Source organism: Stenella coeruleoalba (assembly GCF_951394435.1).
Source record: "Stenella coeruleoalba genome assembly, chromosome: 3".
Taxonomy (NCBI): Eukaryota; Metazoa; Chordata; class Mammalia; order Artiodactyla; family Delphinidae; genus Stenella; species Stenella coeruleoalba.
Window position 1 is genome coordinate 36334096 of NC_137148.1, and position 23456 is coordinate 36357551.

Consider the following 23456-nt stretch of genomic DNA (forward strand, 5'->3'; position numbering starts at 1 on the left):
ACTCAATGGTGTAAAGCTGAAAGTATTCCCTCTAAGATCACGAACAAAACAAGGATGTCTACTCTTGTCACTTTTATTCAACATATCAATAGTTTTGGAAGTCCTAGCCACAGTAATCAGAGAAGAAAAAGAAATAAAAGGAATCCAAATTGGAAAAGAAGAGGTAAAACTGTCACTCTTTGCAACTGACATGATACTATATGCAGAAAATCCTAAAGACACTACCAGAAAACTACTAGAGCTCATCAATGAATTTAGTAAAGTTGCAGGATATGAAATTAATATATAGAAATGTGTTGCATTTCTACACACTAACAATGAAATATCAGAAAGAGAAATTAAGGAAACAATCCCGTTTACCATAACATTAAAAAAAAATACCTAGGAATAAACTTACCTCAGGAGGCAAAAGACCTGTACTCTGAAAATAGTAAGACACTGATGAAAGAAATTGAAGACAACACAAATAGATGGAAAGATATACCATATTCTTGGATTGGAGGAATTGATATTGTTAAAATACTACTTAAGGCAATCTACAGATTCAATGCAGTTCCTATCAAAATACCAATGACATTTTTCACAGAACTAGAGCAAATAATTTAAAAATTTGTATGGAAACACAGAAGACCCTGAATAGCTAAAATAATCTTGAGAAAGAAGAACAGAGCTGGAGGAATCACACTCCCTGACTTCAGACCATACTACAAAGCTACAGTAATCAAAACAGTGTGGTACTGGCACAAAACCAGGCACATAGATCAATGGAACAGGACAGAGAGCCCCGAAATAAACCCACACATTTATGGTCAATTAATCTATGACAATGGAGGCAAGAATATATGAGGGAGGAAGACAGTCTCTTCAAAAAGTGGTGCTGGGAAAACTGGACAGCTACATGTAATAGGATGAACTTAGAACATTCTCTAACATCATATACAAAAATAAACTCAAAATGGATTAAAGAGCTAAATGTAAGACCAGATACTTTTAACACTCCTAGAGGACAACATAGGCAGAATACTCTGACATAAATCGAAGCAACAGTTTTTTGGATGTGTCTCTTAAAGTAAAGGAAATAAAAGCAAATATAAGCAAATGGGACCTAATTAAACTTAAAAGTTTTTGCACAGCAAAGGAAGCCACCCACAAAACAAAAAGACAACATACTGAATGGGAGAAAATATTTGCAAATGATATGACTGATAAGAGGTTAATATCCAAAATACATAAACAGCTCGTATAACTCAACATCAAAAAACCCAAAAAAATACCAATTAAAAAAATGGACAGAAGACTTGAATAGACATTTTTCCAAAGAACACATACAGATGGCCAAAAGGCACATGAAAAGATATTCAACATCACTAATCATCAGAGAAATGCAAATCAAAACCACAATGAGATATCACCTCACGCCTGTCAGAATAGCTATCATCAAAAAGTCTACAAATAACAAGTGTTGGTGAGGATGTGGAGAAAAAGGAACCCTTGTACACTGTGAGGGGAAATGTAAATTGGTGCAGCCACTGTGGAAAACAGTATGGCAGTTTCTGAAAAAACTGAGAATAGAACTACAATATGACCCAGCAATTCCAATCCTGGGTATATATCTGAAAAAACCAAAAACAGTAATTCAAAAGATACATGCACCTCAAATGTTCATAGCAGCATTATTTACAACTGCCAAGACATGGAAACAACCTAAGTGTCTGTCAACAGATGAATGGATAAAGAAGATGTGGTATGTATACAATGGAATACTACTCAGCCATAAAAAATGAAATTGTGAAATTTGCAGGATGGACTTGGAGGGCATTATGCTAATTGAAATGAGTCGGACAGAGAAAGGCAAATACTGTATGATATCAGTTATATGTGGAATCTAAAAAATACAACAAACTAGTGAGTATGACAAAACAGAAACATACTCATAGATACAGAGGACAAACTAGTGGTTACCAGTGGGAGGGAGAGGGGCAACATAGGCTTGGGGGAATTGGAGGTACATACTATTATTGGGTGTAAGATAGACCCAAGGATGTATTGTACAACATGAGGAATATAGCCAATATTTTGTAATATTGTAATGGAAATATTATAATATATTAAATGGAAAGTAACCTTAAAAGTTGTAACCTTAAAAGTAGAAAATTAAAAAAATTATTATTATCAACTTAAGCTTTTCTAGTTAATGAGACACTATAAATTTCATTTAGGGAGCTGAGATGATGAAATATATGGTGAAAGGCGGTGTGTAGCTGGGTCAGTTATTAATTCAGAGGCATGTCAAATAAGAAATACTAATAAGGTAGGAGAAGAGATGAGTTGGGCTGGGTTCTGCTTGTGCTCCTAGGGGCAAATTGATCTGTTTGATCCATTGGGCCACTGCTAAGACTGGCCAGTATATTGCAAATCTGAATTACATCCCAAAGTTCATATTTTTTCTAAATCAATAGTTATAAAAATGTTACCTAAACATCATAAAATAGTTTTTTAAATGGAAGTAAAATTTTCTCTCATTTTGATAAGTGATATTGGTACTAACCCTTTTTTTCTCCCTAGATGCTATAGATAAAAGGTAGAATGAAAGTGTGCAGTTGTATGATTTCAGTACTTCTTAACTTTGTAATTCAGTAGCTAACGTGAGATCCTAGACTTGAATGTTGTCTCTTCTGCTTCTTCTGCCCAATTTACTTGATTATTTAACAAACTGACAGAGAGCCCAAGGCTTGATCACATCATGGAAAAGTGATAGGACTATAGTTGTATTTCAAAGTGGCATGAGACTTGCATTTACCAGGGCAGGAGAGAAAGTAGGAATTTAAAAAGTGATGGAAACTAAAAGAGGAAAAGGAAAACAAGATATATATATATATATATATATATATATATATATATATATATATATATATATATATATATATATATGGCATATATTTTAAAAAATGAGTAAAAACAAAAATGTGAAGATACTGCAAGCTGATATAGGTCAACAAAAACAATGGAGCAGAGAAAAAAGTCACAGAGGAAAATGAAAGTTAAACAGAAGTGCAGAAACTTAAAAGTTTGAGGAAAAACAGATGTAGGAGAAAAAAAAGTACAAACGCTCAACACTGGGCAATGCAAGAGTAAGTCCAGTAAAATGGTGGAGTAACTGTGAGCCAGAAACACAAGAAAGGTTAAAATAATGTTTGCTTTGCTTAGCCTTAATAACAGGAAAGGGACTTACTGCCTTCTTATAGTTTTTAATCCAAAAATAAAAATGTGTGACCAGTTCTACAAAGCCTAAGACAATAACAACCACTTGCCCTTAAAAATTTCTACTTACTCAAAAAAAACAGATAGTAAATATCGTCATTTGGAAGAGTTCTTTTGCAGTTATTACTATGATTATATGTTAATTACTATGTTAATATGAGTATGTTTTTTAAATGAGTAGAGATGAAAAATTTCAAATATGCAAAATTACCATGCAGTGTAATGACCCTGTTAAGAGATGGACACATATAGTTTGGCATGAAACTTGGTGAAGCACATTAATTGAGATGGATGCGAAGCAATGAGCCCTGTCTGCCTGGGCAAAGTAGAGATGTATCCTGCTTGCAGGAAGAGAGATGGATTAAATGACATTTTTGGGTCCCTTCTGGTCTTAAAGTGACCATTAAGATTACAATCTGCAAACACTCCATTTCCCAGCTGGTGGACCAATTAGTTCTTCTCTGCTTTGAAAATAAAGTTAACTTTCAATTATCTGCACTAATTAGGGAGAAGTGGTGTGGGATAGCTGAACCAAAATGGTGGAAAGTCCAAAAATAATTTTATTTTTCTTTGAAGGGGTTTTTTAGTTACATGTAAAGTGGTGTTTAGGAAGTTCTGAATATACACAGCTTTTCAGACAAAATGAAGTCTTTGGTATCAGTGACCTTCTATAACTTTATCCTCTTTTAGAGGCTAATAGAGTGTTGCATGTATTTAAGAAATGTTTGTTGAGTTGAAATTGAAAACGCACTGCCAGACCTGACCACAGAGCTTCCCAATCTTGCATCATGATCAGTCTCTCTCCTGCTTCCCATTCCAAGTGGGGAATGAACTACAGTTGACCTTTGAAAGACATGGGGGTTGGGGTGCTGACCCTTCGCAATGGAACATCCTAGTATAACTTTATAATTGGCCCCCCGAACCCACAGTTCCATATCTTTCAATTCAACCAACATGGATAATGTTTTACCATAGTATTTAGTTTTGAAAAATGTATAAGTGGACCTGCACAGTTCAAACCTGTGTTGTTCAAGGGTCAACTGTGTATTATTGCTCATGGATAGAACAGTGGTGGCTGAAAGTACAGTAATCTTCACTACCAGCATTTGGGCTTAAAAAAGTGACTTCTCCAGCTTTTGCTGTTCTTCAAACATGACAAACATGTACCTTCTTCAGTGTTTTTCTACTTATCACTCCTTCATTCTGGAAGGTTCTTTCCTTGGATATGTATATGGCTTTCAATTAACTCTTTAGGAATCTGTTCAAATGTCACCTTCTTTAAACTTCTTATATAATAGAATTATACACACCCCAGTCATTATCTCTTCATTTTATCTTTCTTTGTAACAAGTGTCATCTTCTGATTATCTGACATGCTGTTTACTGATTTATTTGTTTGTTGTCTGTCTCCATACATTAGTATATGTTTTCTGAAGGCGAGAACTCTATTTTGATCACCTGTGTATCTTTAGTATGTAGAACAATATATGTACGTAATAGGTAATCAAATATCTGTATATATGAAGCAGAAGTGAAAAAGGTACCATTTATTAAACATGCTGCCTGCTTCCCACTTGCAAGGAACATGGGTGAGTCAATTAGGAGTGCTGCCCGTTATCTCCATGTTACAGCTGAGTAAACTGTGTACCAAAGACATTAAGGTTGAAGGCCATCTAGCTGAATTAGAAACCCCAAATCATATCTGTCTGGCTCCTGGGTGATAGGACATACTGTATAAATTTACTTTCTTGAAGGCTTTGGAGGGCATAAAAGTTTGGTGAAGGAATCTGAGGAGCAGAGTGGGCAGAATGGCCCTAGGATGGTGTGAGGTAGCACGGCGAGAGGGAGAACCTTTGTGAAGCAGACATGCAAAAGTCATAGCCTAGGACATAGCAATGTTCATCATTCAGCAGGCTGAAGATAGAGGCAAAGCCATAACAAGGAAGTCTAATTATACAGTCCCAAGCCTGAGGTATCAGGTGAGGTCAAGATGCCTAGGGTAAAATAGGGCAATTCTAAGGCTGAAAATGATGCCAAGATACTAGGGGCCAGCTTCTCTGTGATGTGTGTGGCCTGTTGGTGAATTTGAAGGCTTATGGATGGCTTACAGCCAGATATAGACCTGTCAAAACACTCCTTTGTAGTATTAGCTCCCCATTCACTCAATGATTACTCCTATGGCCATCTGCCCATCATGTAAACATATTGTTCTTTCATGTTGCTCTGCTGGCAGTAAAGGCCTATGCAACCCGTCTACCTGTGATTCCTAATGTGCAGAGTGGTGTTGCATCACTAAGTCTCATCTTGTTTACTTCTGGTTACCTGGCAGGGCTATATTATGACTGAGAACCTTTGCCTTTGTGGGCCCCTTCCTCCATAAAATATTAAAAATTATATTTTATGACTGTGTTGGTCTAAAGATGAATAAATTAATATTATATAGCAAAATTTTCTTTAACCTAAAAGTTTATTTTTTTTTCTTCTGATTTTAAAAGAAATTAAAACATTTTTGTGGGGCCCTAAAAAGTGTTGTGGGTCTTAGGCACTGTGTCTACAGTGGGTAAGTAGTAAGGCAGCCTTGGTTTATGAGCTGCCTAGTTGCTTTAAATATAAAATAATCATGTGACATCCTTAGTTATGGTAACCCTTGGACTTTAAATGACCTGATCATGATTGAAACAAGTGCATATGGCGTTATCCTATCTAGCTACAGTCAATTTTTGTCAGCATAGGGTATCTAAAAATACCTACCGTGGTTCTCTCAGCTTTCTTAGAAAAAGATGAAATATTAGTGCTTATTCCTGAAACCCATTAGATTGTGTAATACAATTTTATTTCTCCTTATGTTTATGGTCCTACAGTGCCAGCAGAGTGATTGATAATTCCATGCAGGAAAACTAAGAAATTAAAGCTAAAAGATACTTTTTTTCCTGGAAAAGCTGGGAACCACCAAAATAAAGATTACTTAAGAAGATGTTCGAATTTCCTGAAATTGCTGGAAAGAGGTAGTATAGTTGTAGTAATAACAATAATGATAATTAATCGTCAGCATCATCCAACCACCATATGTTGAGTTCCTAATATGTTTCAAGCACTAAACTATTTAATGTATATTTTTTGTTTTAAAACAAATCAATCCTAACTGGTGGTTACTATTATCAATCCTCATTTGTGGGTGAGGATTATAGAGGTTAAATAACTTTTTCATTGTCTATGTTTGGGAAAACCAGGACTCAACTAATTTTATGTAATGCAAGCAACTATGCTTTTAGCCTCATTTATCTATTATTTCTCTATAGCTTCTTAGAGTTATAAGAGAGTTCCTTGGAACTTTGATAATTTTGATGCAGCCATGATGAGTTTGGTGGGAAAAACACCAACTAGAAGGGGTGCTTAATCGAGTAGATGCTTGGGAGCACTGAGGGGACTTGCTAAAAATGTGATTATTTGATTTGACCTCTGTCAAATAATTGTGGGTTCTCTGAGAAAGAGGAGGAATAAAATGTTTTCATTTCTCTCATTGCCTGAACTGTCTCCAAAACAATCCTTCTGGTAAAAAAGAAACTCATTTTTAAATTATTTTTTTTGGAAAGTATAACAAGAAACATTTGCCCTAATACATGGACAATTTTTATTTAGACAACATGTATTCACTGAGAGTCAATTATGAGCATGATGCTGTGCTAAACACGAAGGGGAATGCCTCCATTGCAGTAATATTATTATGCTCTAAATCTGCATTATTCAACAGACATATAATGTGAGCCACAAATGTAATTTAAAAATTCCTAGTAATCGCATAAAAAATGAAAAGAAACAAATGAAATTATTTTAACAATAAATTTAAACTAATATGCTATAATTTTGACATGTAATTAACATGAAAATTATTGATATATTTTACATTCTTTTTTTTGTATGAAGTCATCAAATTTTAGTGAATATTTTACATTCAGATCACATCACAATCAGAATGACAAATTTTCATTAGAAATACTTAAGATAAACTTGTATTTCATAAAATCAATACTTGCAAAAGTAGATTCATGTGCCAACATTGTTTCAAACATACTTGAAAGGTTTCTAATAGTTAAATTATCAATTAAAATTTAATTTAGATTAATTAAAATTAAATGAAAAACTTACTTTCTCAGTTGAACCAGTCACATTCCAAGTATTCGATACTCATTTGTTGTCAGTGGCTATTGTATTAGACAATGCACACCTTAGAAGTTCTATACAACATATGTAGTTTCAGTGAATCCCACTTACAGGGCTTATTCCATTTATTGATTGGCAATTTGCACACCAAAGCCATGTTCTGTATTCAGGGTCCCGACTATTCCATCCATTTGGTGTAAACTAGTTAGATAATTTTGTCCAATGTTTTATTTTGTGTCTGATTAGATAGCAAAAGATAGTTCAAAACAAAAGCATCCATACTTAAAAACTATTACGTTTATTTATTTATTTATTGTCTGAGTGGCTTGTGGGATCTTAGTTCCCTGAACAGGGATTGAACCTGGGCCACGGCAGTGAAAACATCAAGTCTTAACCCCTGGACTGCCAGGGATTTCCCTATTAAGTTTATTTTAACCTTACTTGAATCCTCTACATTTCCCCTCTCTTATCAGTCCTTATTGTTGCTACTTTCCACATTTAGAAACAGGAGAACATAGGTAGGGTTATGAATCAAAATAATTTTAGATACTTTTTTAATCACCCTCAGAATACTTTAAATGCCATTGGCAATCTCCAGTTATTAGCAGCATAAATATTATCCATTATTAGAAAGTGAAATAAGTGAAAACATTGTTTTCTTAGATATTATTCTTTTGGGCTTTGACAAATGCTATTTGTGGGTTCTTTGAGATGATGTTACTTATGAATGTGTTTGCCTTTTGATTAGTGCTTTTAATGACTAAAACTCCTGGATGGTATTCAAGATGGGAGGGATTCAAGGTTGTTGGAGGCTGAACATGGAATGCTGTGGTGTATAGGACGTCAGGCACTGGAAGGATAGTAACTGAATACGCAATATCAGTGTGCTGTATGGAACATTATATGTTGTACAATACTATAAATACAGGGGACAATAATGCAATGCTAATAGCATGAATAAACAATCTGAGACTAGTGTATGACTGATATGGTTTTCACTAGCTTCATTCATTAGCTCCAGTCAATCATTGACTTGACTTTAGTGTCTGATATTAGTTTACCCTTCGTTGGGAAGATTCTGTGTATTTGGATTGGTTGTAAGACATTTCAGCTTCCCAGTTAGGTCAAGGCATCCTGAAGTCATCCCAATTTATTGGAGGACTGCTAGAGGGATTACAGAATCAGTTCTATATTTTGCAGGAGCTGAATAAGACCAACAACAAATAAAAAAATTAAGACCAAGGACAAAAGGGCCTGATGACTTAGGCCTATGTGGTCTGAAACTTTGTGAATTTGGGTGGTACTCTGGGAAAAAAAAATGGCTGTGCCTTGCTGCTTTATATTCCTTGTCTTTTCAAGAATGGCAAATCTCAAACTAGGTAATTGGGGACATTTTTTCAGATAGAATTGGTATAGTATTATTGTTCCCACCACTCCCCCTTACCCTACTGCCTGACTATTGATGTCACTGTTGTGAGCACTATGAAACTTCTTAAATTACTCCCTGAAAGATCCACCTATTTACCTTGAAAGCCTAGCCTGAGTTTTCTGTCTTTGCTGGATGAAGGTATTTAACCTCTACCATAAGTCTTCTCTTTTTCTAAGCATTCCCTGGATAGCTTCAGTGTTTCTTGAGGGATTTGGAAGATCAGACTGCTTAGTGACCTAGCGTGTGTGTCATTCGCTTCTCCTATGAGAACTTTCAACTACTTCAGTTGTTTCACAGTCTTTGTTGATTTTAATATTATACTTTAATTTTTATATTAATGCATTCCTTGTAATAAGAGGTCTTTATTTTAATGGAAATAAGCAGAAAAAGCCAGTAAACATGGTGGTGGGAGTAGTTTCACTGCCTTTGGACACTCTGTGTCTCCATATCTAGAAAATGCAATGTTATCTGATTTTTAAGGATATAAAACTTTAATTTTCACTACTTTTTGGTAGAGGTGTTGGTTGATTGACACTCTACTATTAGTGCAAGACTTAAAGTTGTCCCTAAAATTGAGAAAGTGTGTAAGAGCAATGGTACCCAATGCATAAAGTCACAGAGGAATTCTCAGTATAACAGGATGCTACTAGATTTCTATAATTATAACATGAAATTTTAATTCTGGTTTCATGCACCCTTGTATAAATACCAGGAGGATATCGTTATATAACATGCCCATGTACAAGTTATCAGAATACTAATATTTCTTAAAGGCTTGAAAATTAAATTTATTTAATTAAAAAAATTCCAAGTAGCAGAATATATCACCAAACAAAAAAAAAAGACATATAATTAAGAAATTAAATGTGAAAAATTTCAATAAATTTGATATATAGATGCTATATCAACAAAGATACCAAGAATGTGAAATTAAGAAAAAGATGGAAGACTAAGTGAATGGATATTTATGAAGTGTAAGTTTTTCTTAATACCAAACCTGGAGAACCTATTAGAAAAGATTTTGAACATTACCTAAAGTCTATGAAAGTGCACTCTAATATAGAGATGCAAAGCAGAAAGTGAAAATATACTGATTGAAGTAAAGAGGAGGGAGTGCCAGTTTGTTTCATTTTGAGGAGGGTTATTCTTTTGAGCACTGAATTTTTATGCAGGAATTTTATCCAGTTTAAGCTATCTGTGATGGTAGGTTGCTCATGAGATTTCATCTGGATTTCCAAGAAAAAAAAGTACTTAACTTTTATGAGCATGGGCAGAGTGGAAATCTCTGTTCTTTATAAATTGAGTGAAGGGGCACAGACATCACTGTGGTTTAATTTTACCACATGACCATAACAACTACTGATGGGAGGGAAAGATTCTAGTAGAATTGGAAAAACCCACTGTAGCATTCCCAGCATCTGATAAGCTAATCATCATGGGGGATATTACCTCACATGCTGGCAGTGATGCTGAAATGTGCAGAAATATCATCAGAATTCATAGAATTGCAGAATAAAATTGAAGTGGTCTTTTTGTGTTTAGGAAATATGCCCAAATCAATTTGAATTAACACCATCTTTAGCTTACACGTGAGAAAGAAAGGCTGTTTAAAGGCTTTTCAGTATGGCCTTTAAAAAATTGGGTGTTACTGTTTTATAATGGAGTGGGAAAGCAGTCTATATGTGACACTGAATATGAGATTGACCACTGCTTGATGTACCAAGTTCTTAGGTGTATGGGATGGAAGAACTGAATCAAGAGCAGATTTCTAAGACGTAGAGAAAACATTTTGTGAACATCCTGGAGGATAAAGACTTGGACAAAGCGATCTGAAATAACACTGTGAGTGGTATGTCACCATGAGAATATGTTTCTTTGAAAGATCTACCAAAAGATTACACACTATAAAGGCATTCAAATGAATGACTGTTGAGAATGTTTCTTCACCTGCTAAAGCAATGAGCTCTTTGACAACATGTCATATCAGATCCAGATAGAAGGGACTCTTATGGCAGTCTGTATCGTACAAAAAAAAAAAAAATCAAGGTGGTACCAAAGTTGAAGGGAAGCGATTTAGGAGAATGAAGATTATGAAGATTCTTGTGTTTTTTTAAATAAATTTATTTAGTTAGTTAGTTTTGGATGCGTTGTGTACTTTGTTGCTGCGTGTGCAGTTTCTCTAGTTGTGGTGAGCGGGGACTACTCTTCCTTGCGTTGCGCAGGCTTCTCATCGTGGTGACTTCTCTTGTTGCGGAGCACGGGTTCTAGGCACGCGAGCTCCAGTAGTTGTGGCACACAGGCTTAATTGCTCCGTGACATGTGGGATCTTCCCGGAACAGGGCTCGAACCCATGTCCCCTGCATTGGCAGGCAGATTCTTAACCACTGCACCACCAGGGAAGTCCCTATGAAGATTCTTAATATTCAACTATATTAAGAGAGAAATAAAGGGCATTCATCAATCAATAAAGAGTGCGGATTGAGTCACCCTTATGAATAAGAAGTTCTGAGGAATGTCTTGATTTTCTCTGACATAAGAAGTTCTAAGAAAATGCCCCCAGATTTCAAGATAACAGATATCATTCAACACCAGATTTGAGAAAGTTGATTATATAATTTTTCAAAATTGTGGTAAAAAACACATAATATGAGATTTACCCTCTTAAGAAATTTTTAAGTGTACATTACAGCATCGTTAACTATAAGCATAATGTTATATAGCAGATCTCTAAAAATTTCTTATCTTGCATGACTGAAACTTTATACCCATTGAACAGCAACTCCTCTTTTCCCCCTCCCCTTAGCCTCTGGCAGAGACCATTCTACTCTTAGCTTCCATGAGTTTGACTATTTTAGATACCTCAAATAAGAAGAATTATGCAGTGTTATACTTCTATGACTGGCTTATTTTATTTAGCGTAATGTCCTCAAGATTCATCTATGTTGTAGCGTATGACAGGATTTCCTACCTTGTATGGCTGAATTCCATATTGCCATCATATACGTACATATTCCCTTGTATGTATATACCACATTTTCTTTATCCATTCATATGTCGATGGCCATCTAGGTGGTTGTGAATAGTGCTACAATGTGAATAGTGCTGCAGTGAACATGGTTAAACACATATGTCTTTGAGGTCCTAATTTCAATTCTTTTGTATAAATACCCAGAAGTGGGATTGTTGGATCATATGATAGTTCTCTTTTTAATTTTTCAAGGAAACTCCATATTATTTTCCATAGAGACTGCACCGTTTTACGTGTCCACCAACAGCACAAGGATTCCAGTTTCTCCAAATCCTCACCAACACTTGTTATTTTCTCTCTCTGTGTGCATGTGTTTAACTAATAGGCATCCTAACTTAACTAATAGGCATCCTTCAAATACGCATTTGAAGAAATGTTTATTCAAGTCTTTTGCTCAGTTTTAATTGGGTCATTTGTTTTTCTGCTATTGAGTTGTAGGAGTTCCTTATATATTTTGGATATTAACCCTTTATCAGATATATGGTTTGCAAATATTTTCTCCCGTTCTGAAGATTGCATTTTTACTCTGTTGATTGTTTCTCTTGCTATGCAGAAGCTTTTTAGTTTGATGCAGTTGCACTTGTCTATTTTTGCTTTTGTCGACTGTGCTTTTGGTGTCATATCCAAGAAATCATTATCAAGATCAGTGTTGTGAAGATTTTCCCCTATGTTTTCATCTAGGAGTTTTATAGTTTCATTTTATAGTCTTACATTTAAATTTTTGAACTGCTTTTTGCGTATGGTATAAGACAAGGGTTCAATTACATTGCTTTGCATGGGGATACCCAGTTTTCTCAAAACCATTTATTGAAGAGATTATCTTTTCTCCGTTGTGAATTCTTGACACCCTTGTTGAAGATCAGTTGACTGAATATGCATAGGTGTATTTCTGAGCTCTTTATAGTGTTCCATTGGTCTATATGTCTGTCTCTATGCCAGTATAATACTGTTTTAATTATTGTAGCTTTGAAATATGTTTTGAAATAAGGAAGTGTGATATTCTCAGCTTTGCTTTTCCATGTGGTTCCATGTGAATTCTCTGATGTTTTTAATTTCTGGAAAAGATGCTGTTGGGATTTTGATAGGGATTGTATTGAATCTGTAAATTACTTTAGGTAATGTGAACATTTTGACAATGTAAAATCTTCCAACCATGAACACAGGATGACTTTCCATTTATTTACATCTTCTTTAATTTCTTTCAGTAGTGTTCTTTTAGTTTTCAGTGTGCAAGTCCTTTGCTTCCTTATTAACTTTATTCCTATGTATGTTATTTTTTTGATGCTGTTGTAAATGAGGTTATTTTCTTGATTTCCTTTATAGATCATTTTTTATTAGTGTATAAAAATACAACTCATTTTGGTATGTTGATTTTGTATCCTAAAACTTTGCTGAATTCCTTTATTAGTTCTAACAGTGGTTTTTGTTTTTGTTTTTGGTGTGGAGTCTTTAGAGTTTTCTACATACAAAATTATGACGTCTTTGAACAGAAATAACTTTACTTCTTCCTTTCTGATTTGGATGGCTTTATTTCCTCTTCTTGCCTAATTGCTTTGGCTAGTATATTAAGTACTATATTGAATAGAAATGGCCTTATTCCTGATATTAGAGGAAAAGCATTTAGCTTTTCACTATTGAGTATGATGTTAGCTGTGGGCATTTCATATATAGCCTTTGTTATGTTGAGGTAATTTTCTTTTATTCCTAGTTTGCTGAGCATTTTTGTTATGAAAGGGTGTTGAATTTTTTCAAATGCTTTTTCTGCATCTGTTGAGATGATTATATAATTTTTATCCATTGTTCTGTTAATGTGGTTCATTAAATTGATTGATTTGTGTATGTTGAACCATCCTTGCCTCCCAGGGATAAATCCCACTTGATCAGGGTTTATAATCCTTTTAATGTGCTATTGAGATCAGTTTGCTAGTATTTTGTTAATGATTTTTGCATCTGTGTTCATCAGGGGTATTGTGAGCAGTTTTTTTTTTTAAATAAATTTACTTATTTATTTATTTATTTTTGGCTGCGTTGGTTCTTTGTTGCTGTGCGTGTGTTTTCTCTAGTTGTGGCAAGCGGGGGCTATTTTTCATTGTGGTGCACAGGCTTCTCATTGCGGTGGCTTCTCTTGTTGTGGAGCATGGGCTCCAGGCATGTGAGCTTCAGTAGTTGTGCCACATGGGCTCAGTAGTTGTGGCTCATGGGCTTAGTTGCTCCATGGCATGCAGGATCTTCCTGCACCAGGGCTTGAACCCGAGTCCTCTGCATTGACAGGTGGATTCTTAACCACTGTGCCACCAGGGAAGTCCCCAGTTCTTTTCTTATAGTGTCTTTGGCTTTCATACAGGGTAATGCTGACCTCATAAAATGAGTTTGGGACTGTTCCTTCCTATATATTTTTTGGCAAAAGTTTGAAGATTGGCATTAATCCTTTTTTGAATGTTTGGTAGAGTATACTAATGAAACCATCTGATCCTGGGCTTTTCTTTGTTGGGAATTTTATGATTACTGATTAAATCCCCATACTAATTATAGGTCTATTCAGACTTTATATTCTTAACAATTTAGTTTTGGTAGGTTGTATGTTTCTAGGAATGTATCCATTTCTTTTAGGTTATCCAGTTTGTTGGCATATAGTTGTTCATAGTAGTCTTTTATAATCCCTTTTATTTCTGTGGCATCAGTTGTTATGTCTCTTCTTTCATTTCTGAATTCATTTATTTGAATCTTCTCTCTTTTTTCTTAGTCTAGCTAAGGTTTTGTCAGTTTTGTTAATCTTTTAAAAAATCCAACTTTTAGTTTTGTTAGTGTTTTTCTTTTTCCCCCTAATTTCTAGTCTTTTTATTTCTGCTTTAATCTGTTATTGCCTTCCTTCTGCTAACTTTGGGCTAATTTTGTTCTTTATCTTCCTCCTTGAGGTGTAAAGTTAGGCTGATTATTTGAGAACTTGCTTCTTTTTTAACTATGGGAATTTATTGCTGTAAACTTGCCTCTTATTACTGTCCCATAAGTTTTGGTATGTTGTATTTTTGTTTTCATTTTTCTCAAGATATTTTCTAATTTTCCTTTTGGTTTCTTCTTTGACTAACTGGTTATTCAAGCTTATGTTGTTTAATTTCTACATATTTGTGAATTTTCCACATTTCTTTCTGCTATTAATTTCTAGTTTCATTCTATTGTGATCAGAAAAGATACTTCATATGATTTCAATCTTCTTAAATTTATTAAGACTTGTTTTGTGACCTAACATGTGATGTATCCTGGAAATTGTTCTGCATACACTTGAAAAGAATGTATATTCTCCTTCTGGGGGTGGAATGTTATATATATATCTGTTAGGTCCATTTGAGCTATAGTGGTGTTCAGGTCTTCTATTTTCTTATTGATCTTTTGACTGGATGTTCTATTCATTAGTTAAAGTATAATTTGAAATCTTCTACTATTATTGTGTTTTTGTCTTTTTCTCCTTTGAGTTATGTCAATGTTTGCTTCATATATTTAGGCTGTCTGTTGTTGAGTGTTTCTATATAATTGTTCTATTTTCCTGGTGAATCAACACTTTTTATCATATAATGTCCTTTATCTCTTGTGACAGTTTTTGACCTAAGTCTATTTTGTTTGATGTAAGTATGACCAGCCCTGCTCTCTTTGGTTAATACTTGCATGGAATATCTTTTTCCATCTGTTTACTTTAGTCCCTTGCAAGCAGCATATTTTTGATCTTTTTTTTTTGATCGATTCAGTTACCTGTGTCTTTTGATTGGAGAGATTAATAATTTACCTTTAAAGTAATTACTGATAGGGAATATTGCAAATTTCTTAATTGCTTTGTGTTCGCTGTAGCTCTTTTGTTTCTTTTCATCTCTTGCTGTCTTTGTGTTTTGCTGATTTTTTGTGGTGATATACTTTGATTCCATTCTCATTTTCTTTTGTGTATCATCTGTAGGTGTTTTCTTTTTGGTTACCATGGGGCTTATATAAAACATCTTATAGGTACTACAGTGTATTTAAGCTGTTAACAACTTAAATTCAATTGCATATGTAACCCCTACACTTTTACCACTCCTCCTTTATATTATTTGTGTCACAAGCTACATATTTTCATGTTGTGTATCTACTAACACGTTTTTGTAGTTATAATAATATACCAGAATTAAAAGTGATTTACACACCATCACTGCAGTATTAGAGTAGTCTGTGTGTGTCTATAAATATTTACCTTTACCAGTGGGCTTTATACTTTCATATACTTTCATGTTGTTTACCATCTCTTTGTTTCAACTTGAAGGACTACCTTTAGCATTTCCTATAAGGCAGATCTGGTGGTCATTAACTCCCTCAGCTTTCATTTATCTGAGAAAGTCTTTATCTTTCATTCATTTTAATGAACAGTTTTGCAGGATAGGTTATTTTTGGTTGGCAGTTTTTTCTTTTAGCACTTTGAGTATATCATCCCACTCCTTCTGGTCTCTAAGCCTTCTGCTGAGAAATCTGTTTATAGTGTTATTGGATTCCCCACCCCCCACCCCGGAGATGATTAGTTGCTGTTATGTTACTTCTTTCAAAATTCTTTCTTTGTTTCTGACTTCTGACAGTGTGATGCTAGGGTATCTTAGTGTAGGCTTATTTGAACTCCTTGTATTTGAGTCTGTTGTGCCCATTATCTTCCCCAGATTTGGGATGTTTTCAACCACTGTTTCTTTCAATAAGCTCTCTGCCTCTTTTCTATTTCTCTTTTTTTCCTTCTGGGGCCCCCATAATGTATATATTCATCCTCTTGATAGTGTCTCATAAGACCCTTAGACTTTCTTTATTCCTTTTCATTCTTTTCTCTTTTTGCTCCTCTGACTGGATAATTTCAGATGACTTGTCTTTGAATTCACTGATTCTTTCTTCTGTTTGATCCAGTTTGATACTCTATCTCCCTAGTGAAATTGTCAGTTCATTTATTGAATTCTTCAGCTCCTTGATTCTTTTTTACATTTTCTATCTCTTTGTTGAAATTCTAATTTTGTTCATGCATCATTTTCTTGAGCTCATTTAACATCTATGATGGTTATTTAAAATTCTTTGTTAAGAAATTCATATACCTCCATTTCTTTTGGGCCAGTTTCTGGATATTTATTTTGTACGTTTGATTGGCATTTCCCCCTGGTTTTTCATGTTCCATGTAATTCTGTGTTTGTATTCCTGAATTTAAATAAAGCCTCCTTTCCTAGTCTTTATGAACTGCCTTTTATCAGGGAAAGACCACAACCAACCAGCCTGGCTAGGCATTTTGGGACCTTTCAAACATTTTCTGTTGTTGTGTCTTTTCTAGACTTGTACATGTAGATACCTAATTAGAAATATTTGCCATTTTTTTCTAGACTTGTACATGTAGATACCTAATTAGAGATATTTGCCATTTTTTTCAGGGACTTGCAATCTCTTGTTCCTTTTGGTGTATGTCTAATATACCGTGGGTTGTCTGGAGCAGTAGTACTCCACCCAGGTCTTCTTTGTTCTCAAAAGCTTCAAGTTATTTAGAATATGCTGGATGCTAGTGCTCTGAGAAAGGTGAGACAGAAGCCAGTCCCGCAGATAGCCTCCTTGAAAAGTCAGAACATAATAAAGGCCATATATGACAAACCCACAGGCAATATCATTCTCAATGATGAAAAACTGAAACCATTTCCTCTAAGATCAAGAACAAGACAAGATTGCCCACTCTCACCACTATTATTCAACACAGTTGTGGAAGTTTTAGCCACAGAAATCAGAGAAGAAAAAGAAATAAAAGGAATCCAAATTGGAAAAGAAGAAGTAAAACTGTCACTGTTTGCAGATGACATGATACTGTACATAGAGAATCCAAAAGATGCTACCAGAAAACTACTAGAGCTAATCAATGATTTTGGTAAAGTAGCAGGATACAAAATTAATGCACAGAAATCCCTTGCATTCCTATACACTAATGATGAAAAACGTGAAAATCAAGGAAACACTCCCATTTACCACTGCAACCAAAAAGAATAAAATACCTAGGAATAAACCTACCTAAGGAGACAAAACACCTGTATGCAGAAAACTATAAGACATTGATGAAAGAAATTAAAGATGATACAAACAGATGGAGAGATATACCATGTTCTTGGGTTGGAAGAATCAACATTGTGAAAATGACTCTACTACCCAAAACAATCTACAGATTCAATGCAATCCCTATCAAACTACTAATGGCATTTTTCACAGAACTAGAACAAAAAATTTCACAATTTGTATGGCAACACAGAAGACCCCGAATAGCCAAAGCAATCGTGAAGAAGAAAAACAGAGCTGGAGGAATCAGGCTCCTGGACTTCAGACTATAGTACAAAGCTACAGTAATCAAGACAGTATGCTACTGGCACAAAAACAGAAATATAGATCAATGGAAAAGGATAGAATACCCAGAGATAAACCCACGCACATATGGTCACCTTATTTTTGATAAAGGAGGCAAGAATATACAATAGAGAAAAGACAGTCTCTTCAATAAGTGTTGCTGGGAAAACTGGACAGCTGCATGTAAAAGAATGAAATTAGAACACTCCCTAACACCATACAGAAAAATAAACTCAAAATGGATTAAAGACCTAAATGTAAGGCCAGACACTGTAAAACTTTTAGAGGAAAACATAGGCAGAACACTCTATGACATAAATCACAGCAAGATCCTTTTTGACCCACCTCTGAGAGAAATGGAAATAAAAACAAAAATAAAGAAATGGGACCTAATGAAACTTAAAAGCTTTTGCACAGCAAAGAAAACCATAAACAAGATGAAAAGACAACCCTCAGAATAGGAGAAAATATTTGCAAATGAAGCAACTGACAAAGGATTAATCTCCAAAATTTACAAGCAGCTCATGCAGCTCAATATCAAAAAAACAAACAATCCAATCCAACAATGGGCAGAAGACCTAAATAGACATTTCTCCAAAGAAGTTAGATTGCCAACAAACACATGAAAGAATGCTCATCATTAATCATTAGAGAAATGCAAATCAAAAGTACAATGAGGTATCACCTCACACCGGTCAGAATGGCCATCATCCTAAAATCTACAAACAATAAATGCTGGAGAGAGTGTGGAGATAAGGGAACTCTCTTGCACTGTTGGTGGGAATGTAAATTGATACAGCCACCATGGAGAACAGTATGGAGGTTCCTTAAAAAGCTAAAAATAGAACTACCATAGGACCCAACAATCCCACTACTGGGCATATACCCTGAGAAAACCATACTTCAAAAAGAGTCATTGTACCACAATGTTCATTGCAGCTCTATTTACAATAGCCAGGACATGGAAGCAACCTAAGTGTCCATTGCCAGATGAATGGATAAAGAAGATATGGCACATATATACAATGGAATATTACTCAGCCATAAAAAGAAATGAAATTGAGTTATTTGTAGTGAGGTGGCTGGACCTAGAGTCTGTCATACAGAGTGAAGTAAGTCAGAAAGAGAAAAACAAATACTGTATGCTAACACATATATATGGAATCTAAAAAAAAAAAAAAAGGTTCTGAAGAACGTAGGGAAAGGACAGGAATAAAGATGCAGACGTAGAGAATGGACTTGAGTACGTGGGGAGGGGGAAGGGTAAGCTGGGATGAAGTGAGATAGTGGCATGGACTTACATATACTACCAAATGTAAAATAGCTAGCTAGTGGGAAGGAGCCGCATAGCACATGGAGATCAGCTCAGTGTTTTGTGACCACATAGAAGGGTGGCATAAGGAGGGTGGGAGGGAGATGTAAGAGGGAGGAGATATGGGGATATATGTATATGTATAGCTGATTCACTTTGTTATAAAGCAGAAACTAACACACCACTGTAAAACAATTATACTCCAATAAAGATGTTAAAAAAATACTGATTTCTTTTTCTGATTATAAAAGTAGAATGTATAGAAAAGTGTAAAGACAGAAACAGAAATCACCGAGATCCTATATTCTTGAGGTATACTGCCCAATACTGTAGTTGCTAGCTACGCGTGGGTATTGAGCGCTTGGAATGTGGCTAATCTGAAATGAGAAGTGCTCTAAATGTAAAATATACATTAAATTTCAAAGACTTAGTATGAAATAAAAGCCCATTAATAGTTTTTTACACTGATTACATAGTACTGAAATACTTTGAATATTTTGGGTTAAAGTATATTATGAAAATTAATTTAACCTATTTCTTTTTACTTTTTAATGTGGATATTAGAAAATTAAAAATCACATATGTGGCTTGCACCATACTTCTACTGGGCAGTACTGATCTACAGGATATATGCCGAGCCCTTTTCCTATACATTTACAGAAATTAAAAATTGTGATTGTATCATACTTACTTTTTTATAACCTAATTTTTCATTTAATGAAATATCAAGACCATTTTCTAATGCTGTTAAATGTTTTTCTATGACATCATTTTAAACTACTAAGCAGTATTCTATCACATTGGACATAGTATATTTATTTAACAAATTTCTTATTTTTGGACATCAAGGTTATTTCCAGTATTAACTCCACAATGAATACTACTGTATATAACTCTACTGCATCTCAGTTTACTTATTAGGAGATATTCCTAGAGGTGGAATCATTGTAAAGGTTTTAAACATGTTTAAGGCTTTTGATAACTATTGCTAAATTGCTCTACAGAAAAGCTGTATTTTATACTCCCAGTACCAATGTTTAAGAGAGCTCATTTCTCTTAGCTGTCTACTTCATTTTTGTTAAGGATTTCACTTAATTTCCGAGAAAGTGCTACATAATTTCATTTGAAAAACAAAGGTCTATTCTTTGTAAATAATTTTTATTTTCTGTGAAACTTTTAACCTACCTGAGGTTTAATTATTCTTAATTATTATGTTGTTGCTTAAAATTATTCTTGAGCTGCATCTTTTAAATGAATAATGAGTTAACTGTATACTTTTTAGGAGAACAACCAAGTATAATCTTGTAGAAAGGATTCCATCTGATGGTCACTAAAAAAATTTAAAATAACTGATTTTTCAGAGATAAAGTTTTGGCATCAAGCAACTACTTTCTTTTCTTTTTGTATCAGATCCAATCAGTGGTTAATTTTTTTCTGTGCAGTTCAGAGCAAAAATGTCAGAAAAATCTTCTTCTGTTACGTGCAAAATAAGCAGATCTCCACTGGAGTTCATGGGCTGCTTGAGTGGTATTTACACCAGTGGGTTCATTGAATAGCAGAACATGCTGTTTATGTCATATCAAGCTTTGGCCAATCTGATAAACATGCCTAACAGTTCTGCTGTTTTAGTGACTCTGAGTTACTCTGATCAACATTTCTCATACTCAAGACCAGAAGATACATCACAGGTGTGACTTGGCTTTCCAATCCACTTTTCCTTATTGGTTTGCTTAGAGTTCCAGGCTTACAACTTGAGTACTGTGAGCCTCAGCTGGCAAACACCACAAGGTGGTGGTGGTACAGGCTGAACTCAATCATTACAGGATGAGAAGGGCAGGTGTGTGACAATCATTATTCTTGTTGGCTTTGATTTGTTTCTGACTGCCTTTATCAGTTCAGTGTTCCTGTTTATCTGGGGCACTTGGAATTGAAATTGCCCTTTTAAGGTAGGGATATGGGAAAAGGGATAATCTTTCTAAAACAAAGCGCTGATGATGAAGTGGATTTTTAAAAAACATTGTGTTAACGTGTGTGTGTGTTTGTGCATGTGTATGATTTCGATGCACCAAGCTATAATAGACTTAACTGGTTTGGGGTTTCCCAATGATTTTGTTGTGATTAGATGAGATGAACAAATATTTTAAAATACATTTTGGCCTCAGTGAAATTTTGCGATAGTAAACTTTAACAGGGAACTGAAGACTACGTGTGAAGAAAATTTTTGTTTATTTAAATCCCAGACACTGGCTGAAGATCCAGTACACAGAACAAGGCTGTCATATGCTTGCTTACCTAATTTGTAGTCCTTCATTGTCTTGTGACTTCTTTCTCCTACGGATTAATCTTGTCCATCTAGCTATGATTTTTCTCCATGTACGTTCCTTTCAAATGTGAGCTGATAACCAAAATCCAAGAGGGAAAAATGTGTGTCTAGTCTCCTTAGCTATTAGCATAGGAAAAACTAATTGAGGTTATGTGTAGGATAAAATTGGTGTTTATGTAGTAAAGAGCAGAGGGGTGGTAGAGTTTAATTAGCAAATAAGAAAACTTTCCATATGCTAGTAGAAGAGGACTCTTGTTGGTGATGTTGCAAGACTCATAATGTCAGAGCCTCTTATTTTCTCCTTTTGCTTGTAAGTTGTTAACTATTTCTCCAGTTGAATCTTATGATGTAAGCACTTTTCTGGTATGATAAACATTGAAAATGTCTGGCCACAGGAGCCAATAATATTGGTAAAATCCATAAATATATTAATTCTTGTATCCAATGCCCTTGAGAGTTTTTCTTTAGTATATATGTGGTAGGGAATGAGTAAACACAGTGGATATTTTTCACAAAGATGGCCAATAAATTTACACTAGCTGTGCTGAATTAAGTTTTAATAGAAACAGAAAAATGTGATTACTTACATCATTTTAAATGGTGGAACAATTATAGAGTTAAGCATTTCTATATTAATTAATAAAATAGAGCAAAGACCCAAGAAACACTAGAAAATAAGTACATGAATGCGGACGAGGAAGATAGAGAATTTCTTCCCACTTTTATGAAAAAAATATAACAACAAATATTTTTTATGTCAATTGATTTATTTCATTGTATATCTTTAAGATTTTCAGATGAAATATATAACTTTTGTGATTCTGTCAAAACAGGGATATTATAGGGATTTTAAAGTGGAAATATTTTTCCTACTGCTTAACAAATGTAGTCTGGGCAACTTTTTGGTCTAATAACTAGATCCTGCTTTCTAGAAATCAGTGTTTCTCTTGGCTTACTTTTGTGATTCATCCATAACAATAGTAACTGGTCAATTAACCCAATACTTACTAAGTGCCAAACATTCACTCATTCATACATTTATCCAAAAAACACACACAGACATCCACCTTGTGCATAATACTCTTTTAACTTCAGTAAGGGTTGCAATTAAAAACAAGTTATTTTGTGTCTCAGGGGAATTTATAGTCTCAGAGAGAGAGAAGACATTACAGCAAATGAATAACACTGAGCTAAGTGAAGCATTAGATCAGTGAGGGAGTTTAATGAGTATTCTGTAGAGGGAAGAGGGAGAAACCACTATGAGTTGGGTTAGTCTGAAAAAACTAGGTGAAAATGGAGGTGTGGTAATCATGAGCAGGTTTGCACAGCTTCCATACGTCTATAAATACTTTGGTTCTAGAATTCCTCTACTCCAGCTCTTTTATTTAACTGATGAAGAAATTGAGGCCCAAAGCACATAAGCTCAGCTGAGGTGCAGTTCGGTGGTGGCTGAGGTGGGGCTGGAACCCAGTTTCCCAGCCTGTTAGTCCAAGGTGCTTTCTATTAGAGCAGTTTAAGAGATGGGCTAGTGGACCACAACAGACCTTTGTTGTTAACTTCTCTTGTTGACAATCCTTTT